Genomic DNA, 19,400 nt, shown 5'->3' on the forward strand with positions numbered 1-19,400 from the left:
TACCTCACTGCTCCAAGCGATTGACCAATAGAAAAATCATATATATGTGTGTGTATACATGTATAATCTTTAAAATTATAGATACAGCTTTAGGATTCCTAAGTTACAGAATGTCCCAGGTTTAGAACTATTTTTACTGAAAAAATCCTTTTTGTTGTTGTTTGTTTGCTCATTGTTTATACTTTGGAATTCTAGGCATACAGTACTGTGGCTTTTTGCTTTCATATTACTTTCTGTTCACTGCAGCTAACTACCTACTGTAGTGTGGCACAAGACTAAGTCTATTATTGGTGACATTTTAAAACTGGGTTATAAAGTACTCAAACCATATATTAAAAAATAATAATAGTTTTAAAAGGAATTTCTATCTGTTAAGGTTCATTTGCTTTTACAATGGCAATCCTTGAACAAAGAAAGATCTGTAAAATAATAGCCTGAATGGTTCTTACTGAAGTTTTACTTGATGAAGGTCCTGTGGGTTGGCCTTCATTCTGAAAGGTAAATGTTGCCAAAGCAGCTCCTGAAGTTGCCAGCTCAATCCACAGAACAGCAAAATGCAAACTGTGAGAAATTATTTCCTGTTCAGAGTGGGAAGACCATGATTCTACTTATAGTCTTTAGAAGAGTGACTGGCTGGCAAGCTGAAAAGATGAGAAAGCAGACCATTCCAAAAGCTAAGTTAAGAAATGTGTTCAAGTTTGCTATTCTTATGTTACTATGGTATATGATTTACATTTCTTTCAGCAGCAAGCACACAGGCAAATCCCATGTTTACTTCTAGAAAGGACAAAGGCAGCAGCACAGAAGGGATAGGAGGGAAAGGAGAGGTCACAGCTAGGGCAAATTCCTGCTGATTTCTGATAGCGTATGCTTCCTTATGGAACCATTTAGAGCAGCTACAGACAGATCTCTTGAGAATCATAACTAGTTGTTGCTTTTCACTTCTCTTGTTCTTCTTTATCCCGTATGAAACAGATTAACTCAGGAGTTTGACACAGTCACTTGCTCTCCCTTTCGTGGAGGCAGAGGGTGTAGAAGGCAAAGTTTATTTCTTCACTAGCAATCCAGCAGGTGCTCAGCCACAGGGTCCAGGGAGGAGCTGTAAGAGCAGAAGCACTGCAGCTGCTGCTTGAATACCAGCACTGGATGGATGGGAGACCGTCAGGCTGGTGCTGGTAGGACACAGCCCCTCCCTGGTTGTTTCCCTCAGCCCCGCCCGCTGCCGGCCGCGCCCCCGGCAGGTGCGTGCCGTCCGGAGGGGGCGGGTGCTCTCCCGCCTTCGCGCATGCGAGTCGCTGCCGCAGCTGGGATTTCGTGGTCTGAGCCTGCGCGGTGCCTTCTCCCCTCGGGCGAGATGGCGGCGAGGAGTGCAGTCCCGGGGAGCGAGTGAGGCGGGCGGCTGCGAGCTGGGGCTGCGGGCCCCGCGCCCAACGGAGACAGCTGCCCTGTGGGGGCTGGGTCCGTGCAGCGCTTGGGAAGAAAGCTGGGGCCGCCCGTAGGTCGCCGCAGGAATGTGGAACTGGGGAGACGGGGCAGGGACCGGCCCTCGCCGGTGAAGAGGGGAGCGGTCGCCGAGCCCGCCCCGCGTATGCGCGCCCTTCGGCCGCCGCTTCAGGCCGCCCGTGGGGGTCCGCTCCGTGGGGCCGCGGCGGGACGCGTCGAGGAGCCGCGGCGGCGCTGCCGGGCGGGCGGAGCGAGGCAGACAGGTGAGTACCGAGCTGCCATGGGCCGCAGCGCTACCACCCCGCACCCACAGTGCTGCTAGGATCGTCCCCAGGGCGCGCGTCCCCTCCTGCTGTTTGCTTGTGGCCCAGCTGGGCCGCCCCTGCTGCCTCCCTTAGATGTTGTCCCTCTCGCACTCAAAAGTCTGGTCGTGGATTGTCGGTCACGCAACAAAGTTGTTAGTGGCGGCAGTGTTGTGTGATGTGACTTCACTTCTTGGTTTTGGACTCAAGACTCTGCCCCAAAGTATTCAGAGTCTTGCTGCTGGAATAGGAAGGCAATGGTAGCAAGACCCACTGACTAGTTCTGGGGAAGAGCCCATAAGCTCTCTTTCTTGGAAAGATTTGAAGTCCTTAATCTGCAAAAACCTTTCTCTAGTTGTTAGGTTGGTCTGACTTCAAAGAGAAGGCTCCAGGGAGACCTCCCTGTGGCCTTCCAGTACTTGAGGGAAGCTTACAAACAGGATGAAGACTGACTTTTTAGATGGACAGATAGGACGAGGAATGAAGGTTTTAAACCTTAACCTTAAAGGGAAAGCATTTGTTAGATTTTACGAGGAAACTACTTACTTGAAGAATGGTGAGGCCCTGGAACAGGCTGCCTAGAGAGGCTGGGGATATCCCACCCCTGTAGGCTTTCAGAGCTGGCTTGGATGAGGCCCTGGGCAGACTGATCTATTGAGTGGCATCCCCGACCACAGCATGGAGTTGGAGCTGGATGGGCTTCACTGTCTTTTCCATCCCAAACCATTTGGTGTGTGGGGGCTTTTTCAGTTTCATCCTTTCTTAACAAGATGTGAAGAGACTTGTAGGTGAGAGGTGGGTCTGTTCAGGTGTGACTAAACCGTAGTTACTGAAGTCATTCTAACCTTTCTGTATTCTAACAGAAACATTCTAAACACATTCTGTAGTTTCAGAAGTTTTTGAATGTGGAGACAAACAATTCAGATTTGAGTAAATGTCAGCTTCACAGTGTAACTACAGGGTAATAGATAAGTAGAGATGCAAATTTACTCAACTGTGTAATGATCTGTTTGCTTTTGTCCTGCCCCCCTTAATAATTATGAACAGTGTGATAGCAGTGACTTGTAAACTGTGAAGACAAGCATTTTGGTAAGGCTGTCCTGGAAAATCAACTCCTCAAAAACTAAAACTTTATAGAGGCGGATTCCACATAAGTACCTTTTCCAGCTACTAAGTGAACAAGAGATGGTTTGTTTTTGGTTTGTTTTTTCGGTTTTCCAGTGGAGAAGCACTAGTTTGAAAGCTTTTTTTAACAAGTGGTTGTAACTTAAAGTTTTTGTAAGAGTCAAGTAAAATTAGATAATTAATTGAAAGAGAAGAACTTTTCCTATTCAGGTGCTTTAATCTTCTATTTTTAAACTGGATTTGAAGAAATTTGTCTCCGTGCTGGTTCTGAATACATAAGAATCATTAGTCATCTTACAGTCAATGCTGTGAGATCGAAGTCATAGAATGGCTTGGACTGGAAGGCACCTTCAAGACCACCCAGTCTCAGTCCCTTGCCGTGGGGACTTGGCAATGCCATCCAGTTCCTTCAGGACCCTGGGACAGTGCAGTCTGGCTCCATAGACTTGTACACATTTAGTCTCATAAGGTGGTTACAAACTTGCTCTTCTGTTACAGTGGGGAAGGGTTTTTCCTCCCCTAACCTTTGCTGTTCAGTGGTTGGAGATGTGTGAAGTGTGTGACTGACAGTGAAGACTGAGGCAAAGAACCTGCAGAGTTCCTCAGCCTTCTCTATGACTCTTGTTGTCCTTTGTCCCTTCTCAATTTATCAGAGGGGTACAATCTCCTTAGCATTTATTTTTTGATCCACCTGTAGAATCCCTTTCTATTTTTCACACCTCTTCCCAGGCCACTCATCCCTGCTTCCACTACTTATGTTCCTTCAATTTGACCAGCTGGTCTTTCCTTAGACATGACAGTTTCCTTCCTCTCCTGCTTGGTTTCCTATACGTGGGAGATGGGGAGCTTTTATTTGTTCATAAAGGTATCCTTAAAGAGTTGCCTGCTCTGCTTTGTTGTTTTGTCTCTAAGGACAGCTTCTCAGGGAATGTCATCCAGTAATTCCTTTAACAGAGTTTTGCTTTTCCAAAGCTCAGAATCCTGACTTTTTTTTTTTTGGCATTTTGGCACACCCACATTGCTTAAGACCATGGTTTTAAATTTCTTGATGTTTCTTTTCCCATGTTTATGATGAAAAGTATAGCATAGTTCTGCCATGAGAAAAAAAGATGTTGCTGTAGTGAGTACTTGGGCTTCTTGAATGCATTGCATTCCAGAAGAAATCATAGATGGATTATTTGGTAAAAGTTTTTATACTTAATGGTATAATGAAAGAAACAAGACAGAACTGTGGAAATCCAAATGTTAATATACTTGATGATTTTATTTCTAAATATTGCAGTAGTAAATACTATTGAGAATAAAAACATGCCTTAAGAAATGCAATGAAGTGCATGCTTAAGTATATTCAGTTTGGATGCACGAGCATCTGTTGCACAAAATATTGTCAAGTAACTATTGTCACAGTTGCTGTTTCTTAGATTATCAAACTGCATTGCCATCAGCAACGTGCTCTGCCACAGAGTGCAAAGCTTTAGATACTCAATTTAAATCAGTATTATTGTTAAATTAATTGCTTTTAGCAAGCCTCACTTTTAGAAATATTTTATGGTAGGAAGTTCTGAAATACCAGGAATGGCATGTGAAAGCATAGCACTGATTTAGGGGTGGTGTGAATCTCATAATTTCACCTTGCAAAGTAAACTACAGAAGTTATTCCATAGCATTATGCAGTGGAAGTCCATTAATTTTGTCCTCACTCCATCTGAAACTTAATGTGAGGTTCAGTTTTTTGTTGTGGTTAGGCCTTATATTTGAATTGCTGTTTGAACAATAGAAAGCAATGTATTTTTTCTTTGTATCAGATTATCATGTTTTCACAGTATCCTTTCTAGTAACTTGTATAATGAGTAAGCAATGGATGAGTGTATCGAAATTATGTAGGTAAATAACTTGGTGAGAATAATGTGCACCACTAACCTTTCATGTTTCACTGAGGTTGTTGGAATGATGTGAGAGGGGAAGAGGTCTATCCTAGGATTATTTTATGAGTTTAGCTTTCAATGAAATATCCTCTGTAAGTATAAAAATGCAACATGAAAGCGAGTATGCAAGTATTTAGCTTGGAAATGGAATCCAGAAGTTGTAACTAATTTTCAGATAGGTCTTCCAGTAATTTGCTGTTCAGATTCATGTTATTTTCACCATCCACTCACTGTCAGTTGTACTAGATATGCTCTTAGCTTTGATTCCCGTTTCACATACTCTCCTTCTAATGATCTAATACTTAATTCTGTTAGAATTTGATTCTGATTAACTTCAGTTATGACTACAACTTGTGTTTGTTAGGACAGTGTTAAAAGAGCTTGTGTGCTGTTGTTGAATTTTGCTTGCTGGTTGATTGTGATTCAGTTTTAATTAAAAGCTTGTAACTTCTGTATCAGTGTAATTGGAGAATGAAGTTATCAGGCAGTAAATACTGAAAAATATAGACCTCTGATGTTTAGTGGGGATAGTATTTTTCAGTTGGAAAAAAAAATAAGGTTAGGTTTCACTGTCTCCCCGTCTTTAACATCAGTGCTAATGCTTGCTTGCCATGATTGCCAGCCTAGTATGTAACAATTCGAATGGGTCACTGAAGATTAGTAGGATTCTGTGAATATTTTCATTTGTTATTGTTTAAATATTAGCTAGGAGAAATGAGAAATTTTGGAAGCGTGAACGTTCTTGAGTGTGGAGAGCCTTCATTTTCCCTTTACCTCCGTGCTGATTTTCAGAAGGTGAGAAGTGAAATTAAATGAGAGTATCTTTTGAATTGGTTGCACTCGACCAGAAAGTATTTCGATTTTTTGATGGAAATGGTAGGATAAATAATGAAGATTTTGGGCACAGATAGAATTTTGAGGTGTATGAAAGGTAGTGTTGTTTTTCTTGGATGCACTTGAGTCACAAATTGATAGAAGAAAAAACCTTATTTGTAATTCAGAATAAAAATTATTTAGGCTTTTGTCAGATGAGTAACGGTGTCCCTTTTAACACTGTAACTTCTTCAGAAAGTGTGAAGTTTTTATTCTTAGTCTGTAGTAGAACTCCTCTGAGACAGTAAAGCATCACTTAAGACAGTTTGTGAGATATTTTTTCTTGCAAGTTGCACACTTGTTCTGGGAATTTGATACAAATGAAAAGCTTATTTATGCAGTTTACGCTGTAAGTGTTAGTTGCTTTAAATAGATTCGGCAAGGTGCTGAGATTTGCAAAACTGAATTTGCCTGTTAATAGATGGGCCTTCTTGTAGGAACTGGCATGTTGAGAGAACTGGAAGAAATCTAGGACTTCTCATTGTTGTGTAACAGGAGTGAAAAGAAATGAATGGATGAATTGTGTGACTTAGCTCTCCTTTTATTAGCTGAGAAAGGTTTTCAGGATCACATGAGCTTTTCCTCTTTAAAACACTTGCTACGGAGATCCCATACTGCTGCTGTTCTTAGAGGGCATCAGCTGATAAACTGTTTTGAGCTATGCAGTACTATTCTTAAGTGGTCATGTTATATATGCAAGGTGTTTGCATACCTTATATATACAGAAAAATTCCAAGTTAACATACGTAAAATTTGTACAGAAACTCAACTGTATTCCTTAGATGTGCCTGTTCTTACTCATTGTTCTTACACAGCAAGCTTTAGCTGGAAGTTTTATATTGTTTTATGAGCTGATTGTGTTTTGCAGCTATTTTTTGGAGTAAGAATTTCAGCTTTTTTAATTGAAACTCAGTTGAAAAATGAGAAATATTGCCCCCAATTCCCTCTGGCTTGTTTTGCTAGCAGTTTTTACTAGAGCTTGCATTTATATGGGAAGCTCCCTGTTTCAGTAATGTGGTGACTTCTGTCTAATAAAATTACTAGAATCTCTAAGTAAGCATGTCAGAATAAGACTTACAGCTGTCACTGTCTGCACTGAAGTGGATTCCTGTTCTGTTTTTTGTTTGCCTCTTGATACATGATTTCTTGTATGGTAGCACTTTTCTTTACTGCTTTGTGGGAATATGGAGAAGTCTTAGTCTGAATAAAAATATAGCAAATGGGATTCAAACATGTTAGTGAAAATAAAAAATGAAAATTACTGTGTTGTAATCTTGAGTGTTCTTGTAGCCTTAGTCAAAATTACTCATCAGGCTTTTATTTATTTACATTTTGTTTGACAAAAGTACGGTAAGCCTGAACACAGACTTCATACTTGGACTCAGAACTCTGCTGCTCCATTTACCCATGTTGCTACTTTAATTATCCTTGCAGAAGCACCATTCTGATGGAAACAAAATGTTATGACAATGGAATTATTCCTGTCTCTTCACATTGCATGAAACTAGAGAGATTGAGTTTGTGTTGTAATTATTTCCTAAAAGTCCAGGGATATTTAAAAAAAAAAAAAGAAAGAAAGAAAAAGAAAAAGAAATGCAGCTCAGCATGTAGTGAAATATTTTTATTGTTGCAGAGCTGGGATTTTTGCAACAGTTTGTTATAAACACTTTTCAATGACCTTTGGCTTTCTCTATTAGAATGTTTTTTTCTTCTTCGTAATTCAACAATTGCAATGATGGTACTCATGTTTGTTTTAAGTAGCTGCTAGAGCAGCATTGTGGGTATAAAGTTCTTGATTATCATGTCTTATCTTGCAGCTTTATACTCAGAATGGATTTGTCAAGTTTGTGCAGTTTGTGACTAATATTTTTATGTCAGTTTTGCCTGTATATGAAGGAGATTATAGGGAAAACTGTTGATGGTAAGAGCAGTTATGTCTTAGAACTAAGGGACTGAGGAATGTGCTACAGAACAGGTGCACTGAAAAGCTCAGGTGAGTCAACAACCGTACCTGTATTTTAGTGCTTTTATGTGAGGAGAGGATCAGGTTAAGTTTTAGTTACTACTACTTCACAGCATAGACACAAAGAACAAGTTGCACAGCTTAAGGAGCAGTAGTATGTGCTATTGTGTTAGAACTACATAATGAAATGTCTCTTTTTGTGTGTATATAGATTCTCTGTGCAGGAATATAGTAATCTTTTTACCTCAGCCTTATCAACTGTTTGTTTTGTATATAAATTACTGACAAGATACATGCAAATTCTAGGATGCCCTAGTGTGTACCTACACGTTCTTGTAACTTTCTTTGGGTATGTTTGAGAACGTGTGAAGAATATCCTGGGAAATAAATTTATCATGTTGATATTTACTCAATGGAACTGGAATTAAGTTATGTAAGAATCCATTGTTTTACTTGTTACTGTAATAGTTGCTGTAGTGATCAAGACTCCAGATAGTGTTTTATAATAACTTCAATTTAAATGATAATGGAAACACTGAAACATTCAATTATCACTGATAGTTCAAATGTTAAAAATGTTTCTCTATTAAAAAAAAAAAATGGAATCAGAATTGCCTAATTTATTAAATAGTTCATTTCATTCCTTGCTGTCATGAAGTATTTGCAAATGTTCTGTTAGAAAGCAGAATCATTTATTTTTTCTAAGCTCCAGATGAGTTAAATGGACCTTCTTTCATCAAAAGTTACCTTTATTGCTTCGTGTATTTTTTTTAATAGGGTGAGATTCTTCAGACTGTGAATCAGGTCTTACCTTTAGAAGACAAAGCAAAATAGTTTGATCAAATAATTTCATTTTCTTACTAAGTTGTATTGTATGTGTCTAGTGTCTGATGAAATTGCCTGAATTTACTTGGGCAGGGGCCTCCGCATGAGAAAAATGTAGAGCTCTTTGAGTGGGTCCTTATGAGGGCCACGAGGATGATCAGAGTACTGGAGCAAATCTCTCGTGAAGACAGACTGAGGGAGCTGGGCTTCTTCAGTCTGGAAGTCTGGAGAATGGAGGCTCTGGGGAGGCATCACTGTGGAATTCCAATATTTAAAGGAAATACAGGAAGGAAGTCAATTTTTTTTTACGCCGTGATAGTGGAGGAGGACAGACAGCTTTAAACTGAAATATGGGAGATTTAGATTAAATATCAGGGACGCTTTTCACCCAGAGTGCTGCGAGGTACTGGAACAGGCTGCCAAGAGAAGCGGTGGATGCCCCAACGCTGGAGATGTTTGAGACCAGGCTGAATGGGACTGAGCAGTTGGAGCTAGTGCCTGATCCAGTGGTTGGCAACTCTGCCTATTGCAGAAGAGTTGGAACTAGGTAATGTCTGAGTTCCTTTCCATCAAGCCAGTCTGTGATTCAGTGATTATAGAGACAGATCACAATAGTGCAGTCCATATAGACTTAGGCTCAAATGTGAGACTTGGGAAGAACTTCCACTTTGTTTCAAGTTGCTGACATCTTAGTGTAATACTGCCATTGTCAATCTGTGCTAGTCAAACTAATTTTTTTTCTGTAGTTAGGTATTTTCAAAATAAATGCATCTAATGTCAGATGCGTTTTGGACGATGTAGTTGAAAACACTTCTTCCCCCTTTCTAATTGCATGTAAAAAATAAAATAAAAATGCTGAGTTCTAGTTCCAAAGCTTTGAAATATTGTCAGAAGTCTTAATGCTTTGTAAAGGCTGGAGGAAGTGATGGTCTTCACAGTATTGTTGCCTATTCAGAAAAAAAGTATATCCTACATGATCTAGCGTATGATTTCATCTTTGTTGTATCATGTTGCAGTCTACTTATTTTAGTGAATATGTTGCTTATTTCATCTTCTAGCTATTCAGTGAAGGCATCGACTAGATAGGCACTTCATTTTTCATGAGATAGAAAAGTTAACAGCTATTCCTAATGAGAAATGTATATCCTGTGAATTCTACGGTAATCCTCATCCAACTTATTGCTGGCTTCAGGGAGGAATTCTTTAATCTGACTTTGGAGTCTGAAATAGAAAATTTCCATTTATGATGCATAAAGCATGTAAGTCAAAGGGCTACATGTGGTTGTTCGATACTGTATTAGGAAGTGTACAAGGCTAATGTTGTTTTGAACTACAACTTTTTTTTTTAAAGTGTGAGGAAGAAACAGGTGTAAGTATTTCAATTAGGCATTCCACAAAGGAAACACTGTAAATACCTAGAATAATGGAGATTTTGGAATTAAATGCTTGTGTTCTCACAGAGATTTTTTTTTTCAGCTTCTTACTGTGCAAAAAGTTCTGTGTTCAAAATCTCTGCTCTTTCTAAGCTGTTCCTCACAGAATTTGCAAACCAGAGGCTCATGCAAAGTCATCTTAATTTGTATTAATCATGAGAGACTTGGATGTGAAATGAGTTTGGAAAAACTGTTGGCTGCTGGCAAGTGCAATATATGATAATCTAGACTACAGAAAAGAAAACTGTAGTTACTTTTGGCATCAATAGCCTCATCTACAGTTTTGAAGTAGGAGTGCTTGTAGTGACAAAATTATTGGCACCATTTGGCACTTAATATTACCAAAAAGGCAATGTCAGTATGTAGTGCTGAGATAAGTGAGGTTCTGAGGCTAACAGAATGACCACATTCCTTCTGTATTGTTACTTTTAACACGAAACTGAATTGGCTTTTTTTGTCAGTCTTCATATTCTCTCCTCTTTCAGTAGAATTAATATGTTGGGATTTTGTTCCCTAGTGTCTAAACTGTTCAAATATGACCCCTTCATGGAACATTCTAGCCCAGTCAAGTAGAGTGGTGATTAGAACTTCTGTGAAGTTACAATTTCCAGAATTACAACAATAGAAATCAGGAGTTCCTGCCCCTTGCTCTTACACTTTCTACATTTTGGATTTTGCTACTGTGATTTCTGTGGAAATCATAGGTCTTAATTAGAAATGAAGGCTCAAAAAGATATCAGCTATTGCATTTTATCCTTTGGTTCCAAATATAGGTTATCTCTTTGTATGTATTGTCATGTATATTAATCAGTTTAAATTCCGTGTTCTGACTATGACTTAGGATAGTAATGTCAAAATAGAATAGTGGTGCTAAATTCACTTGTGTAAGTCTCTAAATTTTGTTCAGCATCAGCTCCAGGAACTTTGAGGATCTGGAACTCAGTTTGGAATCAGCAAAACAGCTCTAATTGAATCACATCTTGTTTTCACTTGGGTGTCATTCTGATTGCTTTCCGGTCACCAGGATACACAGAGTATGCCTGAGTACCAGCTCATAAATAAAAGTGGTTATTATATTGTTTTAGGATGTTAGAAATAACCTTTAAAATTTACTGTGTACACAGTAAATCTGTCCTTGCATTCAGTTAGACTTTGCTCACTATTGTGCTAATATATGCAAGTGCTATCCAGTAGCCAGAATATTATGAGGGTTCTAGTTAGTTAATACAAGACTAATAGGATGTTTGAATTGGCATGGAATTAGGTCTCTGACAAAAGATTTAGATGCCAGTCTAAGTGATGGCTTGTTAATTAAATGTCTAAATGTCTTTGTTAAGACCTTGAGAACTAGACTTGATTCATAAAGCCTTTTCCAAAAAATGTTTCAAGTGCTAGAAGCTGAAAAGAATGAATTGAATAGAGAAAGAGACCTTGTCTTCCTCTAAAACCAGTGGATTTGTGTATTGCTTTATTTGCATGAAAAAGTGCATGACTGTCTTTATACTATTCCAAGTCTCTCTCTTAATTTTATTGTAAGCAAGATGTCCAGATCTTTTCTTTACTAATGAAATAGGGCCTTCAATGGTACAAAGGTAGCGAAGAGTCTGTGTGGTAGTGTGTGCACCGAGGAAGACTTGAAGATAGTTGACAGCAAAGCATGGTGGTAATTTGCTATGCTGATTATTTTTAAGATTACTTGCATGGTTTACAAAGTTCTGTCTAACTTTTTAGAAGAATATTGGAAAAGCATCTGCCTTTGGCATGTTGGTTACAATGACTAGCTTTGCATTAACTTTCTGCTGTTATATTCTTTCCTTTAAAGTCAACTGTTCTGCATAGGAACACACAAATTTGTTCTTTGTTTACTGAGGTTTTCGCTGCTTCACTTCTGACTTGTGACTTGCAAGTGTTGGTTGTTCTTTGCAAAGACAATGGTTCATGCAGGCAGTTCGCCTACACCTCCACTGCTTGAAGAATTTTATTCAATTCATGTTCATTACCAATGGTACAATAAACATACATGGATAGTGCTTTTTATCATTCTTGCTTCTGCTCTGTATGTTTCAAATTATTTTATAATTATTGCAGGGATCTCAGAATTAACCAGTGTTAGGCAAACCTCGTATCCTTAGAGGCATTATTCCAGTCTGAAGCAATAACATTACTCGCAGCCATTAGACTTCAGCTGTATAAGCTGACAAGTAAGTTTGGCAAATGCTAACAGTGTGCTTCATGGAAACATTCTCTCTTTGGGAGATGCAAAGTAAATTAAAGTACATGACAGTATCTGCCAGAGGTAGACTTGAAAGCCGTTGCATTTGTAGCTCACTTGTCTTTTAGTGAACTCATACTGTACAGCCTTTTGTGGAAGTGCTTAAACTTGATAGTTGTAGTCATGCTTTAGTCTGTGACTGAAGTGTAGGTGTTACCTTCTGTATAGTGAGTGCTTGTCTGGGCATTCCAATCACATCATTCATCCAGGTGACTTTAATCACTTGCATGTTTGCTCACATGATGAATAAGTATCATACAATGAATGCTACACTACTTTTTTTTTTTTTTTTTTATGACACGTTTGGACACAAGATGAAGTAAAAAATTCAGGGAAGTCAAAGAAGTAGGAAGCGAGAAAGAGGCACAGTTCATCTATAGTCTTAAGAAAATTTCAGTTCCTGACGGTTCTGTTAGTGCAGAAGGACTCTTCATGTGACAGAAGAGATTTTTTTCAATGACATCCAATTTTTCCTGATATGTCATCCTTGTCAGAACAAATATCTGCTGTGAAGATTTCTTTGTTCTGCTCCCTGGAGTAATTAGCTTGAGAAATAAACCCCTTCCATTCTATTGGAAAGTGATTAAAATTCTTGTGATCTCAGTGCAAAATTCGCCATGGTAATGTTTCATTTGAAATTTCTACTTTTGTAAAATAACACATCTTATGGTTACTGAACTTCAATCAGGAATACTCATAATGAGTTGAATTTAAAGTGAACTGATTTGACTTCTTATATTGAAATAATATAAATTCTAGTTGAGGATTCTGTGTTAGAACAGTTATTACTCTTTGATAACTATTCTGTATAAGTTAACTTCGCAAACCATTTTGAGGAGGAAGTTCTAATTATTGATTGTGGTTTTCCTTGAATCTCAGCTGTTTGAGGTTAATGTTTTAGCTTTCTTTGGAATCTTTGAAGACACTTTTCCTTTATTCAAGATCAAAGTACTGGGAACATATGCTAGGGGAAAAAATGGGAAGTGTTCTTTTAGTACACATAGCAATAGAGAGTGCTTCTCTAAATGTAGTTGTGTTTAAAGCTTTTCCTTTACATATTGATAGAGTTTGGAATCTGAAATAGAAAATGGAGCTGTAGTCAATATGGTACTTTAGCCTGAGACTTTCAAGAGTTGTAATATTATACACTTCAGTTTTGAAATTGCATTTTGTGGTTCTAAGATTTAATGCACATGCAGTTCCATTATCTTGATCGCCTAAACTGAGTAACTGGTGGTACTGGGTCCAGGCTGGAGAAGGGAAGCATTCAAATGTGCACTCAGGCATACTCATCAGCTCTTTTCTTCTTCCCTTGATTTTTTTTTTTTTATTCTCCCCTCCCCCCCCCCCCAGAATACTTATGAAATAACTTGGGTAACAGTAAATGTTTAATAGAGTCTGCGTTGATTGCTGTTTTCCTTTTTTTTCCTTCTCTTTTGAAGTAGCATATTGATTAACAAGATGAAGAGTGGGCTATAGAAAAGCTAGCTTTTTGTGAGTTGTAAAATTACAGCTCATTTAGCATTACTGTTGCATGTATAAATCTTGCTTCTGGAAGCAGTATGCCCAGAGGTTTAATGAGTATTTCAATTTTGTGGGTTTTTTTTCTACTGAACTGGATCACGTACAGGATGGAGTAGTCTGTCTGAATTGACAGAATTTGAATAGACTGAGTCATGCATCCCACCTTGAATTTTTGTTCCTTTCTGACTGTTCAATGAGCTAAACCTTTGTTATAAGGAGAAAGTGTCCTAAGATTTTAGACTTCTTGGGTATTACGTTAAAAAAATCCCCCGGAATATGGGATTGAAAAATGTGTTTTTCAACCTCACTGGTGTTACAGAAATAAAGACTTGAACTCTAAAAGATAAACAGAACAACCCACAGTGTCCCCTCTTGTATGCACCAGCACCATAAACTCTCATTTTGAAATGAAGTGGTGGATTTCAGTTTTAAAAACATCCACTAAGCTATGCACAAGAAAAAGATGCTTAGTGTGCCGCCAGTGCCTAAAGGATTGTGTCACAACCCGTTCCCTAAGGGACTGAAACTCAAGTTATCCAAGGAAGCTTTTCTTAATGTAATAAATAAGCTGAAGAGAGTAACATTCCAAAAAAAACAAACAAAAAAAAACAAACCAAAAATCTCACATAAGTCTTAATTAAGTCTCAATTTATGTGGGTGTGAGCAAGAAAACTTTGCGCTGCCCAGGTGCCTCTGGGATGCTTTGCAGTACATAAGATCATGTCCATTCTGGAGGAGTGCTGCTTCCCAAGAGCCTTATCTCTGTATAATTTAGCCAGTGATGAAGGTCCTAAGGGAAAAAAAAAAAAAGAAAATGGACTCCCTTTCCAGACTTTGACAGCTAAATCTGTACTGTAAGACTTGGCTGTAATTATTGCAACACATTGATTGTATACACATTGCATGGAATTACGTTCTTGAGGGACTAAATCAGTTGTGCATTTAAAGCCCACCATGAGTCTGTACTGTTCAGTATGACCTCTATATGAGAGATACTGTACACTGAAAAGCAGCATTTCTTAAATGAATGTCTTGTTTCACCTTGTGGAATTAAGGATGAAACAAAGTATTTATTTTTTGGCTCCTACTGAGCTTCTGTGATTTTATTTATTACACGGATATTAGAAAATTCAGTTCCAGTTTGCCTGACTTCTGGCTACTGGATCTCTTTAAACTTCTGTGACAGCTGTTTATTTTTGTATATTGAAAACGTTTTTGTTGCTAATTGATTAAGTTGCGCTCTGTAAACCATAAACTAAATCTTACCTATAAGATTAAGCCATCCTGTGGTCCTGTTGTGAGTTGAAAGTTGTTACTTTCTGTTGTATACTAAAGCATGGGTTTTATTTATTTATTCATTTATTTAAAGAAAGATGTATGTATCCTCAGATTTGTTGTCAACAATTTATTTTGGAGTGGACAGTTTTTAGATTTATTTTTTTTTTAATACATAGTTGTCAGTGAAGAGCCTCTGGGGCTCAAATGTAAGAGCTTTAAAAGATTGTAATTAAGAGCTATGACTGAGGAAGATCTCTGTGGTGTTTCTAGACTTTGTCACAGTATTTTCTTGATACAGGAGTCTTTAAGAATTTTTCCTGTAGATGCCTATGGTGAAGTTAATAGCTAAAACTTTTTTGTCTGCAAACATGGAAAATGATGGTTAGTGTACCTCTTTGTAAAAAGTCTTTGCTTAGAGGATTCCACAAAAGTTGACCTTTTCTCCTTTTCAATGTCCTGGGTATAGCGCAGGTTGATGGCCTTCAGCTAAATAGATTTTTAACTGATTTATTACTGCTGAAATGTCAGAGTGCTTACAAGAAATCAACTCTTGCATTAAGAACATCTGGTTCAAACCAAACATAGGAGAGACTGAAAAAGATGACTGAGAAGAAGAAAGTAAATATTCCAACAGCCATGACAGAGCTTCCATTTGTCAGAGTGGTGTGAAGTTTGGGGATGCTCACAGGTTACCTATGAAGCTCAAATAACCATGTAGCACTGTGCTCCTTGTAGTGACCTCGTGTCAACCTCAGTATACTTAGGAACTGATTCTGATTATACATTTGCAAATGTATTCATCTATTTGTCATTTGCAGATGTGAATGCCATCTTCTTATGGCTAATGCTAGATGTAAAAAATGTTGCTCTGTCATGTAATTCCAGCCACTGTAGCTGTTCTGTGCGTGTACTCAGTTTTATCTACAGGGTCTGACTTTGAATCTGTTACTGAGCAGCTGGTGACTGTGCAGCCATGGGTAAGAATGTAACAATCAAAAGCTGAGCTACAGCTAAGAGCAGAGCATGCTAAGATGTTATGTTCACATAAGGTCACTGTAGTGAAGTCAAGACGGACCCACAGCCTGACACTCTCTGTGAAACAAGGGGAAATACAAAATTCTTGATCTTTCTGTAAATGTTTAATCCTTTTCTGCTCTAGAGACCAGTTAGGGAAGAAAGAAGAAATAAAATGGATGTCTGCTAGGGAAGAGATTTTATCGTGAAACATTTTCTCTAGGGAATCCTCGAGGTATGCTAGATGTGGACTCCCTTATGGAATATATTCAGCACTACAGATGCTCCAGAAATTGAGTAAATCTTCAGCTTTCTGAGGATTTGGAATGAGAAGATGGGCATGTACATAAATCGTTGACGTAGAATAAACCAAACTTGAAAGTCAACTCATGTTTTTCTAAGTGATATGGACTTTCTGAACATATTACAAATGATAATTTCCTGGCTTGCAGCTAGTGGGGGAAAAAAAATACACCTGAAAACCAAGAAACCTTTCAGTCTTCTCCAAATTTTTGCGAGAGTCCACCCTTTTAGTGAACTGAATAAGCACCATCAGTTTTTATTTGTTGCATTTCTTTTATGTTGCTGACACAGCTCTTTGTAAAGGACTGCTGCATTTGCACTTATACAAAAATGTTTGTAAAATAATGCAGGTTATTAGTGTTAAGTAAAATGAAGGTATCTGCAGTATGTTTGAGAAGGTGTTATAGATATGTGTTGAGCATCTGAGTTGCCTTTCATCTGAGGAAGAGATGAGTGTTGATCTGACTTTTTACTGGTGTCTTTGAGTTGAGGCCCAGGTTACACAGCTCATTTTGTTGATATTTGAACAGAAAAAATCTGGCAAAGATTTGTACTCTAAGGTCTATTAGAAGTGAGATCTCGTGAATGCTGTGCTTTCTTTCTGTTGAAAGAGCCTAAAAACATAGAGGGAAGGCTGGGAAGGTAACTTGCATCTTGCTAAGAAAGAAAAAACCTCAAGGCGTGGCTGGAATAAAAAGTGGTAATTACAATACAAATACAGTAAGCTACTTTACGTACTTGAAAAGAGCTGCAGCAGAAGAAATGTAATACAGGGATACTGTGGCATTCTTAATTAGAAGGTGAGGAAACCATAGTAAATGAAACACAAAGCCTGATGGGGGTTCCTTATCATGGAATCATTGGGGTTGTAAGAGACCTCAGGAGATTAGAGTCAAACCCCCTTGCTAAAGCAGGGTGCCCTACAGTATGTTGCAGAGGTCGACATCCAGAAGGGTTGTGTATATTTCTGTAGAAGGTGACTCCACAACTTCTCTAGGCGATGTATTCCGACTCCGTAAGCCTTTCTCTAAAGTAATTCTTCCACATGTTAGCATGGTGGTACTTACATTCAACTTTTAGGCCACTGAGAGGAGCCTGGCCTCATCTGTTTGCTTCCCACATCCCTTTAGATGTTTATAAACATTTGTCAGATCCCTTGTCAGTCATCTTTTTCTAAGGCTGAGCATACCCAAGTTACTCTGCCTTTCCTCTCACAGGGTGTATTCCAGGCCCTTTATCATCTTTGTTGTCCTCTGCTGCAGTCCTTCTAGGAGATGCCTGTCTTGTCTGAACTGGGGAGCCCAGGGCTGGACATAATGTTCTAAATGTTGCCTCATCAGGGTGGAGTAGAGAGGGAGGATTGCCTCCCTTGTCCTGCTGGCCACACTTTTTAATACACCTTTTACACCTCAGGTAGAGGAATGTGTCTGTTTACGGTCAAGTTTGCTTGTATTATTATTTGCTATACAGACCTCTTCCATTATTGTTCCTGTACTATGTTTAGAGCATCTGAGTAATCACCTTCGGGTACAGAAGGCCTCTATAATGACCCCCAGAACCTTCTCTTCTGAGGAGAGCTCCACCTTTCTCAGCCTGTCCTTGTAAGGCAGGTGTTCCAGCTCTCTGATCATCTTTCTGCCCCCCTATGCTGGCCCTGCTCCAACACCTCAGTGTCCTTCTTGTGTTGTGGTTTCCAGTACTGAATGCAATAGTCCAGGTGGGGTCTCATGAGAACAGAGTAGAGGGGCAGAATCACCTCCTTTCACCTGCTGGTCACACTTCTCTTGATGCAACCCAGGATGTGTTTGCCCTCTGGTCTACAAGTGCACATTGCCAGCTCACATTGACTCATCAACTCACAACCCATATCCTTCTCAGGGCTGTTTTTAAGCCAGCCTCTGCCCAACCTGTATCTGTGCTTTAAACTGTAATATCACAGATTGATCTAAACACCTTACTGGATCTAACTCATGGGCAAAATGAAGCAGTATTTCTCCTTAAAGCTGTTTTTTGTTTTTTTTGGTGGGTTTTCTTGTTTGTTTATTTTTTAATTTTCAACAAGAAACCTTCATGCAGATGGAATTACTGAGAAGGAAGAAAGTATGAGTGGGAAATGTCTCCAGAGCACAGTATTTCCAAATTGAGGAACTGGCAAACAATAGAGAGCATTACCTAGTAATGGATTTTAGGAATAGGTGATAGCTTTCTGTGAATCTCACTTATTTATGAGATTATTAGGAGGAATAAATTTCTCTACTTTTCTCATTCCACTTATGCTACGTTATATGACATTCTGGTTGTTAAATAACCTTGTGCAAGACAGATCTTTATGAAAGAATCTTCTCAAGCTCAGGAACTATTGAAAATCAGAAGTGAAATTTTAGTACATTAGCATAACAAAATCTTACAAGAGCAGCTTACTGTCTAATTCTCCATATTCAGGTCAGAAGTTTTGTGCCTGTTTCTGTAGGACCAGTGTCGGAAAAGTTGAGTGCTCATGGTTTGAATGGTAATGATACATTAGGAACAGAGGGTTTTCTCTCCATTCTTTTCTGCATGTTAATGAGAAAGATGGTACTACAGTTTCTTGATCCTTATGAAACCTTTTTCTTCAGATATATAGAAACCATTTGTATGGGGAAATAGCATACAGTGTTTCTCAAAGAAACTTGATGGACTAAGTAGGAAGATAGCACTACACCATCAAGAAATAACATTGGTAGAGGAGAGGGGATCAGAATTGTGTGTATATAGGAACCATTCCTGGTCTTAGTCATGTGATAAGGACAAAGCTCACAAGGAACAATGCTCAGTTTTAGTGTAGCAGTGAGAAGTGAAAACACCTTCACAGTTTCCAAGCAGTGAAAAGCAGAGAGCATGTTCTGCTTCAGTGGTTTTTAAACTGCAGATAAAAGAAGCGATCTTTGGTTATAGCAGCTGCTATAACAGTTTATCAAGTTCTGTATTAAGGTGAAATTTGAATATGTTAAACAGATGTAAAGTGTTTTCAGTGTATTTTATTAATAAAGTCTGCTTATACTGTCTTTCTAAGGGTTGCAAACTGATCTAAGTTGGTGTGTAAAACTTCCATAAGTAATGAAGTTCTGAAGATGATATCTC

At 38.6% G+C, this 19,400-nt stretch overlaps 1 protein-coding gene across 4 annotated transcripts in view; it reads left to right on the plus strand.

Annotated features, from left to right (window-relative positions):
• Nucleotides 1-1,310: 1,310 nt before the first annotated feature.
• Nucleotides 1,311-19,400, plus strand: part of APC (APC regulator of Wnt signaling pathway) — an 87,410-nt gene continuing 69,320 nt past the window's right edge. For all 4 annotated transcript variants that reach the window (XM_015849416.3, XM_085528358.1, XM_085528356.1 and 1 more), the window contains exon 1: nt 1,311-1,706. The gene's annotated coding sequence lies outside the window, so the exon portion shown is untranslated. The remainder of the gene's footprint in view (nt 1,707-19,400) is intronic.

This window comes from Coturnix japonica, chromosome Z (assembly GCF_054131305.1).
Source record: "Coturnix japonica strain WE chromosome Z, WE-NBRP24, whole genome shotgun sequence".
Lineage (NCBI taxonomy): Eukaryota > Metazoa > Chordata > Aves > Galliformes > Phasianidae > Coturnix > Coturnix japonica.